Consider the following 12,960-nt stretch of genomic DNA (forward strand, 5'->3'; position numbering starts at 1 on the left):
CCTAAAAACTGGAGCTCCAAAACACATGAACCAAAAACTATCAGAATTGCAGGGAGAAACAAGACAATTCAACAATAATCACCAGAGACTTCAAAACTCCTCTTTCAATAATGGACAGTACAACTAAGCAAAAGATCAACAAGGAAAAAGAATACTTTAATAATTTATTAACAAATTATATTGAAAAGACATCTACAGAACATTTTACCCAATAGCAGAATACATTCTTCTCAAGAGCACATGGCACATAAAGTTACAAATCAATCCATAAAACAGGTTTTAATAAAATTTTTAAATACTTTTTTTAGTTGTTTTCCTTTATTTATTTATATGCGGTGATGAGAATCAGACCCAGTGCCTCACACAAGCTAGGCAAGTGCTCTACCACGGAGCTACAACCCCAGCCCGGTTTTAATAAATTTTAAAAGACTGAAGGCCACTCCAACCAACTCAGGGCATGGTGGCGCATGCCTGTAATCCCAGCAACTCAGGAGACTGAGGCAGGAGGACCGTGAGTTCAAACTTAGCCTCAGCAACTTAGCAAGGCCCTAAGCAACTTAGTGAGACCCTATCTCTAATGAAATATAAAAAAGGGCTGTGGATGTGGCTTGGTGGTTATGCACCCCTGGGTTCAATCCCTGGTACCCCCCAAAAAAAGAAAAAAAAAAGCCACTCCTTCCTGAGCCCATGTTCCACACACCTTTTGTGCAGCAGATCTCAGACATTTACAAATGTCTGGGTAGCCCCTTGCCCATCCCTCACACCACTCACACTGATCCTGACCCCAAGATTGATCTCCGAATCAAAACAGCTGTGCAGTGATGAGGGCTTTGGAGTTGCATCAGCTTGTCCTGCCGCTCTGCTTTTCCTTGGGAAAATGGCCTCGGGCAAATATTTGTGGCCAGTCTACAGAATATAAAAAAGACAGATTCTTCCCCAAAGAAAGGAACATTCACAGAGCACTTCCCTGAGCTGGACGCTTTACATATCCTAATGTATAAACCTTACAAACCTCCCACAGAGGGTCTTATTGTCCCCTTTCTACACACAGAAACTGAGGTGCTGCTGTTAAAAGTCAGAAGCAAGATCCTTCCAAGTCCCCCGCTCTTTTCAGCACCCTATACTTGTGGGCCCAGAAGGAATGCTACACTTGAGAACCCACCACGCCAGCACGGACTCTGCCCTTTTGTTCCCTCCCAGGGCGGCTGCTTTTCCTGGCCCACAGTATATAATGTTCTTCTCAGGAAATGATACCAGCCTCAGTCTGCCAGGTTCCCTTCCAGACTAGGGGTACTGGTAAGAGCCCCTGGACTGGAAGAGTGTAGACAGGGGGGAGCAGGGTGGCAGAGATGGGTTGGAAGCTGCAGGGTCAGCAGAACCTCACTCTGGAATAAAGGCCTCCTACCACGTGGAGAAGGTGGCTTGGGCCTCTCTCCGGAGCCAGCTGGCAAAGCAAGGTCTAGCTGGGAAAGGCTGAACAGATTCCAGATATCAAGGGATACTGGAGTTCGCCCAGTCCAATTTCTCATTCCACACAGTAGTCCAGAGAAGGAAAGAAATTTGCCTTAGGACACCCAGCCAGGAGAATAGGAGGTCCCCAGAATCAAGGACTCCAATATAATGCTTCATGCCAAGGTTAATCCCAATACCTTTTTTTTTTTCCTAATATTTTTTAGTTGTCTATGGACCTTTATTTTATTTATTTGTAGGCGGTGCTGAGAATCAAACTCAGTGCCTCACACACGCTAGGCAAGTGCCCTACCACTGAGCCACAACCCCAGCCCCTCATCAACACCTCTTAACATTTCTTGAGGGTGCTAGGCATTACACACACTATACCTGTGCCCAAGGTAAATATATTGCTCTCCTCCTTTCTCCACAAGAAACCTGGAAAGATCCCAAGGGTCAAATCACTTGCCTTAGGTCACAGTAGTACAGAGGCAAGGGCAGAACTGGAGTCCAGGCCTACTTGTCTCCAGAGCTCTTTCTGCAAACTCCCTCCCCAAGTTTCAGGCTTTGCCTCCGGCCTGGGTGCCACAGGCCATCTGGGAGATGCGACAGCAGCACCAGGTAGACTGCAGAAGCCTCTGGCCTGCTTGTGCCTTCCTCCTGAAGAGTGGCTTCAGCTGGCCTGAAATCTACTGTGGTGTCCTGTGAGTGTGGCTGGTCAGCAGAGGTGGCTGCAAGAGGCCCAGCTACAGGTGATTCCCACCCCTTGGCCAACCTGAAGAAGACCCAACACCATCTCCCCCAGGAGGAAGTCACACCCTTCCCACACCCTCAAATCCTGTACCCACAGTTGGCCAACAGCTCTTTAAAAATAAAGTCTTGACTCTCCCTTGCTTGTCAGATGTCCCAAATTCCCATGGGGCCCAGGCTCTAGTTCCTTCCTCTGGCCCCCTGAAGTCTGAATCCAATCAGCTCCATGACAATGTGCCCCGCTCCCCAGCACACTGAGCTGTAGCCATAACCACTCACACCTCTGGGGGGACTTTTTCTGCCAAGAACATAAGTTCCTAAATAAAAAGCTGTTCCTGGCAAATGTCCTGAGTGGAGGAGACAACTAGTGCCCGTGCATGCCATGGTAGAAATCCTTATTTCATGGCTGATGAAACCCTGAGAGGTAAGGTGACCATGGACCCATGGCCATCTGCTCAGGATATGTGGATGACTTCTTGGGGAGAGCTGTGGTCAGGGCTCCCAGGTGTATGTCCTCACATTTGGCACTGTCTCCCCAGACCTGGCATAGCTGGGGCCTTGACATTTGTTTGGCTCATCTCCTTCCCCAGCAGGGAGGTGCAGCAGTGGGTCTGTGTCTGGGGTCAAGCCTGAGGAGCCTCCATCAGTCTAGGCTCTCCTGCAGTCCAGCTCTAGAAAAGGCCCACCTAGCAGTGGGGATGGGGGACACGCTGGGGTGGGTGTCTGCTGGTTTGGGGTGACAGTGAAGAATGGAGGTAATAGTGCTAATGAGCAAGCACAAACAGCTGCTGCCAGCAGTGAAGGGCTCCCAGCATGGCTGACGGAATCTCCTAGAAGGGCTGTGGAGTGGGCACAGACAGCTGCCTGTCTTACCCAGCCAACCATCAAGTCAGCATCGGCCCTTTCTCAGGCCCTGGTCAAGATGCAGGCCCTCTGCCAAACGCTTGCACATTCCTTGCATTTCTCCAATCTCTGAGCAGCTGCTGTAGGGCCTTTTCTCCTATGTTGATTTATTCTTTATTGTTCCTGAAATACACCCAGAGGCCTTTGGCACAGCACACCAGGCACCGGCACAGCATTCAGCCTAAGCACCAAGTACACACCAACCAGGCTCTCTGGGACCTGGGCCAAACCAGCAGGAATGACAGGCCTGGGGTCAAACTCAGCAGCCAGAAAAGAAGACCCAAGATTCCACTTGCCCCCAGCCCAGGGTCCCCAGAGATAATCTCAGAACTACAGAGGCTGGGATGTGTTTAGGGAGGAGCAGATACATGGAAGGTCCCTGGAAGGCCTAAACAAAGCCTTTTCCCTCCTCCCATGCAGGAATGACTGACCCAAATTCCCACCACCAGCAATGCATTCCAAAGTTAAGGTATTGTTCCCTGTGCACATTAAAAAAGTCAGGAGAAGTATGGAGCTGTGTGGTAAGAGGGTCAGACAGAATGCCTGATGGCTTTTCCCATCAGCAGCCCCTGTAAGCCTCAGGTTCCTTGTTAGTAAGTGAGCATAATAGCTTTGTCTTATAAGTATTGTGAGATTAGATGAGATAATTCATAGATGAAGTGCCTGGCACAAACTGAGCACTCAATAATGTGATTTCCTTCCCCCTTTGCTGAGTAGGGATAGCTCAGGTGTTAGTATCAGTCTATAAAACCTTGGGGGGAATGAAGGGCCTGTTTCTTCCAGGGCTGTGCAGGCAGGCACACAAGGCATCTGGCCTACAGACCCAGGAGACAGAGATGGCAGTCCAGAGAGCGCGCACACACAGCACAGGCCTCCTCTGGGCTCAGCTGTGCCAGCAGGGCCTGCAGGGACACAGTGGGGTAAGGGTATTTCTCACATGATACCTGGCGGAGCTCCCAGGCCCACAAGGAGGAGCCACCACCCTCTTGGGCTCAGTCTAAGAAAAGTAATAAAAGGGAAGGTGCCATTTTGCCTGAGGGAGTCTGAGGAAGGGTGGCCACAGGAAATAGGAGCAGGGACACTAGAGACATTGGGCCTGCAGAAGGCAAGCAAGCCTGCCAAAGGCCACCAGTGAATACTCCACAAGTGGAAGTGCCCGCCTGATTATTTTTGGCACCTCTTCTGCCCAGAGCCAGCAAAGAAAGGCAGCTGCCAACAACATGAAAATGCTGTTTATGCTCAAGTGTGCAAGCTGGCAGCAAGGACAGAATGAGCACTAGCAGCTACCATGCCGACGCACCTCTGCCCACTTTCTTCCTCTCCTGACTGTTCCCGCAAGGCCCAATCTGTGCGTGGTATAGCTGACGTAGTGTGGGTACTTCTGCTTTCACTCAGATCTGGCCTTCCAACCACAGAGCTCACACACACACACACACACACACACACACACACACACAAATAAATAACTATGGAGCCAGCTGAGGGCTGGGCCACACCCAAGAGCCCAGACAGTATTCCTCTGGGCTCTTCTGCACTGAAGCAACCCTCCCAACTTCCAAACTGGGAGGGGCAGTGACCCCGGACAGGACACAGGCACAGCCACTCTTCCCCAGCTCCCTGGGGTGAAAGTGGAGCTTCTATGGCAACCTACAGCAATTCACAGCCTCTTGGCTTCCTCATTTGAAAGTGGAGTGGGACTAGATGTCCCAGAGGATTTTCCAGCCCTGCAGTGACTCCCAGGAGCTGGGTAGTTCAGAACGATGACCTATGGCCAGCTGGGGCCTCAGATGGAACAAGGTCAGGTGAGGAGCCAGGTGCTTGTCCCAGGCTCTGCCAACAGGCAGGGAGGAGGAGGCTGAAGGGCCAACCGTCCTGTACTCTAGTTACCACTAAAGTTACCCTTCCCTTGCAGAAAACTGACAAATTTGAGCCCCAGCAGACTGGACTGGGGCCTCTGTCTGCCCAGACTATTGGGAAAAGCTGGGGAGCAAAATCCCTCAAAACATTCTTTCCTCTCTGGACCCCAGTTCCCCAGAGAAATTGCATGACCTGAGGGAACCCCCTTCTGGCAGCAAGCCCAGGGTGCTTCCCTTTCTCCAGGCTTGCCTACCTCGCCCTGGCTGCTACCCTCCCCCACCTCGATACTCCTGCAGGAAAAAGCAGTGCCTGGAAAAAACGTTCTCACCACGAGGGAGCTCCTTGTGGCTGGAGAGAAAGACAGAGGGAAAAAGGAGCACCTTCCTAGCTGGCCTCAGCAGAGGCTGCGTTCCAGGAAGAGCGAAAGCAAGGCTGCCAGGGAAGTCTCAGGCTGGGTCCACTCCTCCCCACCAGCCCCACAAACCACAGCAGCACACGCTTCCCGCAGGGAGACCCCCCACCTCCACCCAGCAAAACCTCAGCTCTTCCCTGACATGTGGCAACTTTCTTATGTAATGCCTGGATGCTGCCCCGACCGGTGCTCTATTTCAACAGTGAAAGGGCCAAGGTGATCCTTGGAAGGATGACTCCAAATCTCCATCCTGGTCACACTGAGAGGCCCAGGTGAAGCAAAGACAAGGGGACTTTTTCCTTGACTGAGAAAGCAACCTTCCTCCTGCCCACGCCCACGTGACCAGTTCAGCCTGGGGCCTGGGTGGGTAGGTTCCCCAGAGCACAAACTGATCTCTGGGAAGCTGAGCCCTTAACCCTTGTCTCCAGGGACAGAGTCCCTTGCTAAGGCACAAATGGGCCAGTGACTAGGCTCATCTAGCGGGTAGTGGATCACAAACTTGTGCCCAGACCCGTGGAAGTTAGAAAACAAGCTTCATTTGCATAAGCACAGGACACTGCTTTCTTACCATAAGCAGGACATCCTTCTTTTCCTGTTCCCTGGTAGGAGCAAAAAGCAACAGCAGCTGGACCAGGAGCTAGTGAAATGATAGCCATCATTGGCTGAGTTCCTACTATGTGCCAGTCGCTTTATACACATGATCTTGTTTAGTTTTCACGGAAATCCTGTGAAATACTACATCCTTCCCATTTTACACGGAAGGAAACTGAGGCTCAGGAAGTTAAGCAATGCCCAAAGCACACTGCAAATAAAAAAGGTGCAGTATGAACCTGAGCCTGAGCAGGTCTCATTCCCCTGCACCTACCAGACTTCCTTCAGTGTCCTTGCCAGGGTAACTGGCCACACACCATCAAGAACGGTGTTCTAAGTGTAGGGGTGGAAGTGGGTGTTGACAAGTTTTGCTTGATGGCTCTGGAATCTGAACTGATGCCCCCACTAACTACTATTGCTTCCAAGTGTGTGACTGTGAGAGTAAATGTGCGTGTGCTGGGGTGGAGGGAGGGTGATCTGGATTCCAAAGAGCAGTTTCCAGCACTAAAGTTATGCTGTAATGCTTCTGATTCATAAAATGAGCTCACAGTCTCATAGTACCCTGAATGTTGCTTTGAATGCAAATGCGGATCCCTTAGTAAGAGTTGGGATTTCAGTAGGCTCCACCTAGCCCCAGCCCAGCGAACAATTTCCTTCAGCCCCACACATTCAGAGTACTAATAGCAAAAGCAATATCTTCGACCAAATACAACCACTGGCTGCATTTCCTGCAGCCTGCAGTGAATCAGGGAAGGAGCTGCTGCAGCTGTTCCTGCACCAGGGCATGTGCACACAGGAGGGTGCCAACCTAGCCTGGCAGAAGGAAATATGCAGGTTAGCAGATACCAGGGCAGGAGGCTCCACAACTCTTTTGCTCTTTTCCTTTCAGTAAGGATGACGAGAGGTTCTAGAAGGCCAGCTTCAGGGCACTGCCAGGAAACTGGGTTCATCAACATCACAATCATTCATAGGAGACTGATCCTTTTGAAACTAATGACACAGTATAAAGAGGTCCCAGCAGCAGAGACTCATTGTGCCTTCCACATGCCAAGTCCACATTTTTTTCTTTATTTTTCTTTCTTTATTTATTTTGTAGTATTGAGAATTAAACCCCATTCAGGGCCTCGTGCAAGCACTCTACCACTGAGCTACATCCTCGGCCCTTTTTATTTTACTTTGAGACACAGTCTTGCTAAATTGCTGAGGCTTGTATCAAACTTTGATCCTCCAGCCTCAGCTTCTCGAGTAGCTGAGATTACACGTGTCCACCACTGTTCACTCATTCAACCTACTTCAACAAGTAAGGTTCTACACACCTACTGGATGCCAGGCACTGGGGAACAACAAAGAACTTACACTGGAACAGAGACTACAGTTTCCAAACACTCAGAGCCCTCACAGCAACTCTGCAAAAGGAGATATGAAAACTAGCCTAAGTCTATAATTTTGACTACCACACTGCAGTGCATGCACAAATAACTACGTAAGATGACAAAGGTAAGACCTTCTTCTGAACACTCATTGTCATAAGACCTAAGAAGTGGCATTTGAAACCAAACTAGAAGGAAAAGCAAGAGTATCCCAGCCACTTGTGGCCACTCCCTCTTCACCATGAGCGAGGTTTTCTTCTTGGAGACCCAACTACAGGAGAGGGGCTATCAAGGCTAAAAATTCCTGACCCAGGCCCATTCACCTTCCAAGACACACACCATGCACACACACCCAATCACCCTCCCACTCCCCTCTTTCTCCAGAAGTCTTGGCTCCACTGAGCAACCTTTCCTGGGTCTTTTTTTTTTTTTTTTTTTAAGAGAGAGAGAATTTTTAATATTTTTTTTTTTTTTTAGTTTTCGGCGGACACAACATCTTTGTTTGTATGTGGTGCTGAGGATCGAACCCGGGCCCCAAGCATGCCAGGCGAGCGCGCTACTGCTTGAGCCACATCCCCAGCCCCTTTCCTGGGTCTTAAAACCACAGGAGGCCCTCAATTGCAGCTATACTGCATGTTGTCTTTTTTTCCATTTATTAAAAGCAGGAGGCCAAGGGGTCAAACATGGGGCTATTTTTAAATCCATGTTTAAAGTTAAGCTCTCATCCCTGTGGCCACTCCAAAGGCACTCTAGGAGTAGGCTGACAGAGCCAGGGAGAGTCGGGGTTCTGCCTGATGCGTGGAGAGGCCACCCTGGAAGTAGACAGGGCTGCCCCAGAGCAAACTGTATAAACTGGGGGGTCATCCTCCAGGTTCTTCACCTCCTTGTCCCCTGGGCACTACATAGACCAGAGAAACAGCCAGAGGCCAATCCAATTAGAGTGGAGACTGGACTAGAGCCATGCAATGAGAGGTTTATCACAGTAATTGAATGTTTATACCCGTATTATTCACTGTACAGAACAGGAGAAAAAGAGGACCCATATATTCTCAACCTGGGAAAGTTCGTCCCTTCCCTTTGGTTCTGAAGCCATCTAACACCTGGGGGAAGGGTGCATTTCTCTGATTCTAAAGGGGCTAGCAGCACACCTTCCCGGGCAGCCTCTGGAGGAAGATCAGTGGTCTCTCCCCTCAATCCAGGCTCCCAAAGTACAAGTGGCTTCTTAGAGCTGCAAATTCTTCCACCTTCACCAAGACCTACCTCAGTTCTGAAGGTAGATAATACCTCCAGGCTAGGTAGGCTCCCTCTGCTGGAGGAAGCCAGACACCCTCTCCCCTCCCCAGCCACAGCTGCCAACAGGGATGGGGCACACACGTGCCACAGCAGCCTCCATGGCCAGCCAGGACCAGCCAGCACTCCCCCACTCTCCAGTGAGCTCCACATGCTGGCGTCCAACACAGGATGGTAGAGGCAGGAAGTAGCCACCGAAGTTGTGGCCAACAGAGTTTTAAATGGGGCAAGTAACTTCCCCTTTCATCCTTCCAGCAGCTAGAGGATGAGCTGGTACGCTCAGTGGCCTCCCCTTTGGGTGGCAAGCACCTCCTTCAGGTCTGCCTTGGGAATGAGGCTTGAAAGCTCTAGGGCGCACCAGGCTCCTCAGCCTCCAGTCAGCCTTTACCCAGAGTGGGTGGGGGCCCAGGAGGGGCAACCTGGTGCTCACGCTCCTGTGTGAATGTTTTCTCTCTCTCTCTCTCTCTCTGGTGGTGGTGAGGTGATTAACTCCACGGAGCCAGCCATATGCAGGGCCCAAAGGAACCTGGGCTCCGGCGTTCCCGACAAGCACCACGGACCACAGCACCCGGGCAGGCGCCGCGCGGGCTCCGAGGGCCGCTGCGGCGCGGGCGTGCGGGGGCGGGCAAGGCAGATGACAGGTCTGAGGTGCGCCAGCAGCGCCAGGGTACGCGGGGTGAGGCGGCTCTGCGCTAGCCCGCCTGCCCGCCCGCGCTCAACGCTCCAGTCTAGGCCTCTAGTACACTTGCTCCAGTTCCCTTCCTCCCGAGCACCTCTGTCCCCCAGAGTCCCGGCGCCGACACAGTGCCCCAGCCCACTTTCCCGAGCATGCTGGAAAGGAAAAGGGCTTCAGCGCCAAGTTTCCGCAGCTCGCCAGCCCCTCGCCGCGCCTCCCGGGCCTGAGCTCCGTCACGCCAGCCGGTCCCTAAGGACACCACGTTTCGCTCGGGCAGAGGAGGAGCAGTCGTGTTCCTGAGCCGCCGCCGCCGCCGCCGCCGCCGCGGGCTGGGAGGCTTGGAGGGTTTTCCTGCCGGGGCCGCGCCCGGTGGGCGGGGGCCGCGCGCTAGCTGCGTAGCTGCACAGACACGGTGGGGTTGCGCTGCACACGCAGCTGCGGGCGCAGGGTGCGGGCCGCGCGGGAGTGGACTGCGGGCAGCCCACGCGCGTTCACACGCACCAGCTCCCACCGCCGCCCAGGCCTTAGAAGTTGGCGCGTGGCGGCCCCGGTGTCCCCTCACCCGGGCTCCGGGCCGCGCCTGCAGAGCTGCAGCCCGTGGAGCGAGTAGCCACCGTTTGCGCGCCGCCAGGGTCTCCTCGCTGCCCCCGCCGCGTGCAGGCCTCGGCCGCCTGCTGTGTAGCCCACTTACCCCGCTCCTGCCTGAGCTCGGGCCTCTGCTGTCCCCCTTCCGCCGCGGGCCTCAGCCTTCGGTCGCCTCCTGGACTCCGGCTGCTTGCACGCACTCTCCGATTTTAAAAACAAACAGGCGCCGTCGCCTCCCCGCGGTATTCGCAGGTCTTCCACCAGCCAGCGCCTCCCAAAGCTGGGAAGTTTGCTGGCAGGGCCCGGGCGGGACGCGTGGGCTGTCACCCCCCGCTTGCGGCGCAGGAACCTCGGCNGCACCGCGGCGAGCAGGAACCAGCTCTACCACTTCATCAGCACAACTGTCTCCGGGCAGCCTCTCCGCCAGCAGGCCCAGCGCCGCCCACTTCCTGCGACCAAATAAGGCCGAGGAAGGCGTCTTTAAACCTCCGGCGGCTGCCGGGGCTGGGGATTTCCAGCAGACCTCACCTCCACTCCGGAGTCGGTCGCCACCCTCCCCCATCCCAGGCCGGCGCCCCCGATGGCTTAGCTGGAACTAACAGGCCACGCGGCTCGTTCCTTGCACACCAAGGTCAGGAAGAGACGGTGACGAAATGTTTGGAAACCCATCAAGCCTGCCAGGAAACTGTGTGTGATGTTGGGGAGGGCACAAGTCGCTTTCTTCCACAAAAGAAAACCCTGGCTTTGGATACGGTAAATGGTGCACAGTCCTCTCCAAGACACTTCATTAACAGCCTCCCTGAGTGTCACTTTCTGGCCCACCGGCCTCCACCAGCCTCCCAATGGTGTCAGGGTTATGGAGAAATGGGCCCCACGAAGGACCCACAAGGCCATTACTCCTGGGTTGAATTCTAGGCCAGGTTGGGAAACTTTTCTCTCCAGGCGCACATTTCTCCCTGCCTTCTCTAAATATCCCCCTGATAATTTTCTGGTCCAAGTCCTGTTGCTTGTTTGCCTGACTGGAGGGAAGATGGGAAACAACTGCAGCAGAGCAGGAGGTCTTGCAGGGCCAGAGGAAACTCAGGGGAAAGTGCTCAGTTTTTCCTTCCATGATTTTGGTGTTTTGTTATTTTTTTAAGGAGATGAGTCAAAAAGAGAATTTCCTTTGAAGGAAAAACCATCGAAGAATGAATATACTGTGTCTTGGTAGTTACTTTTCCCTGTGGCCCATCCTAAGAGTCTGATGCATCCCTTGTCTTCTTAGAAGAGCAGAATATGATTCTCTCACACGCCCTGAGCCTACAGGACCTAGACTTTCACACTCCCCATCCCCCACACTCCCATACCTCCCACCCCTCCTAGGGAGTGGATGCCAACATGAGGACCTTCTACTTAGAAACCCTGCAAAACCTACACTAGCTCCTAAGGGGTAGGTCTCTCCCTCCTCTTCTACAGCTTTGCTGGCTGGCTTACCTGTTATGCACCAGGAAGTCACACCTCACTCAGAGGAAAAGGGCTTATTTGTCCCATGTTATGACAGATATGTCAAAGTAATGACCACTTAAAATAATCTTATCTACAAAATACCAGTAATTATGCCAAGGGACTAGATCCGATGACCTCTTAAAATGCCATCAAATTTAAGATCCATCTTTCTGCATTTGTAAAAAGTGAATGGAGGAGCCAGGGAAACCACCTTCTACAGAAAAAAGCCCAGGCTCCCAGATTTAGCATCCAAGATGACTGTATTGCTCCTGACAAGTCTCACAGCATTTCCCATACAGCCTACTGAACAAGGCTGTGTGTGAGAGAGCTGTATCCCTCTTTTTCTGTGCATGAGGACTCAGGTTCAGAAAGGTTATGTGCATTGCACGAGGTCACAAGGCAAGCCAGTTATCTGTCACTTCTCTGCTCTTCTTCCAATCTCCCACAGAGTAAGGTAGCAAGCAATCAAGGGACTAAGGTGCTCAGGCATGTAGCCTGGCCTTACCCCCAGTAGAGGCTAGACTCTCAGAAACTCAGTGTAAAAAGCCTTTTTGCTTTTTCTATTTGCCAGTTTCTTCCCTTCCACTGGCAACTCATCCAAGTGAAGGAAACAAAAGCAAAACCTCTTGGCCTCCAGTGCCCACTGCTGCCAGGTTCTTCTGCAGAACTGCAGCCATCCTGACCTCCCCTGAGGGCCCACCCCTGCAACTGGCTCGGGGCCAGCCTAGAGGAAGCCCCTGAGAGCAAGCGTAGACCAGCCCAGGGACATTCCCAACTAACAAGAAAACCCAGCTGGGAGCACATTCTTAGAAGAGCCTCCACCATGCGCCAGGGCCCAGCCTCCAGGAAAGAAGTGGGAGCCACTCCAAAGGACACTCCCCAGCTCTGTCCTGCAAGGACTTCCTCCCTGTCCCACACTGGGCTGCCTGATCCAGGAACAGCATGGGGAGTGGATGCAAGACATACTGAAAAGTCAGTTACCCTGAAGGAACCCTGCTCACCTTGGCGCAGCACAACCTTTCGTTCAGACTAAACTTCCAAATTTGGGCCATCTCAGAGAGAGGAAAGGGGGCACATGGGTGCTCAGGAAAGGAGGACTCAGAGACTATTCCCTGCTTGGCAGGAGGAGAAGTCTATAGCCACAGCAGGCAGAAGAGGATGTGCAAAGAAAGCTGCGGCCTTTCCGGGAAAGACCTGCAGGTCAGTCTTGCTGCAGATATGACAATGCAGAATCACTGACATGTGAAGTGAAAGTTTTGGTTTTAGAAGCTCTAGCACCTCCTTCAAGCCTCTGGGACAACTAAGAAGGTGACCTTTTGAGGTTGGGGGTGGGGAGGTCTTCCTCAGACTTTACCCATAGAGTGATATTTTCCCTACCGTCCCCCTTCTTCACACAGCACGGGAAAGAGAGGAGTACTGAGCTCCAGTTCCTGGGAGGTAATTGTTGAGAAAGAAACACTCCAGGAAGCAAAGGACCTTGGACAAGTTTTCAAACTCCAGGTTCCAGTGAGGGTAGAGTTTTATTTCAGAGGCTTCCAGGCATCGATTGGCTCTCTGCTCTGGATTCTGTTCGGAGTGGCCCAGCACTGCGC

The 12,960-nt window shown here is 52.5% G+C and overlaps 1 protein-coding gene across 2 annotated transcripts in view; it reads right to left on the reverse strand.

Moving 5' to 3' along the window:
- Positions 1-10,259, reverse strand: part of Mideas (mitotic deacetylase associated SANT domain protein) — a 42,475-nt gene extending 32,216 nt beyond the window's left edge. For both annotated transcript variants that reach the window (XM_015493751.2, XM_015493742.2), the window contains exon 1: positions 9,990-10,259. The gene's annotated coding sequence lies outside the window, so the exon portion shown is untranslated. The remainder of the gene's footprint in view (positions 1-9,989) is intronic.
- Between the last annotated feature and the right edge of the window lie 2,701 nt (positions 10,260-12,960).

The sequence above is a fragment of the Marmota marmota genome, unplaced genomic scaffold (assembly GCF_001458135.2).
Source record: "Marmota marmota marmota unplaced genomic scaffold, marMar, whole genome shotgun sequence".
NCBI lineage: Eukaryota > Metazoa > Chordata > Mammalia > Rodentia > Sciuridae > Marmota > Marmota marmota.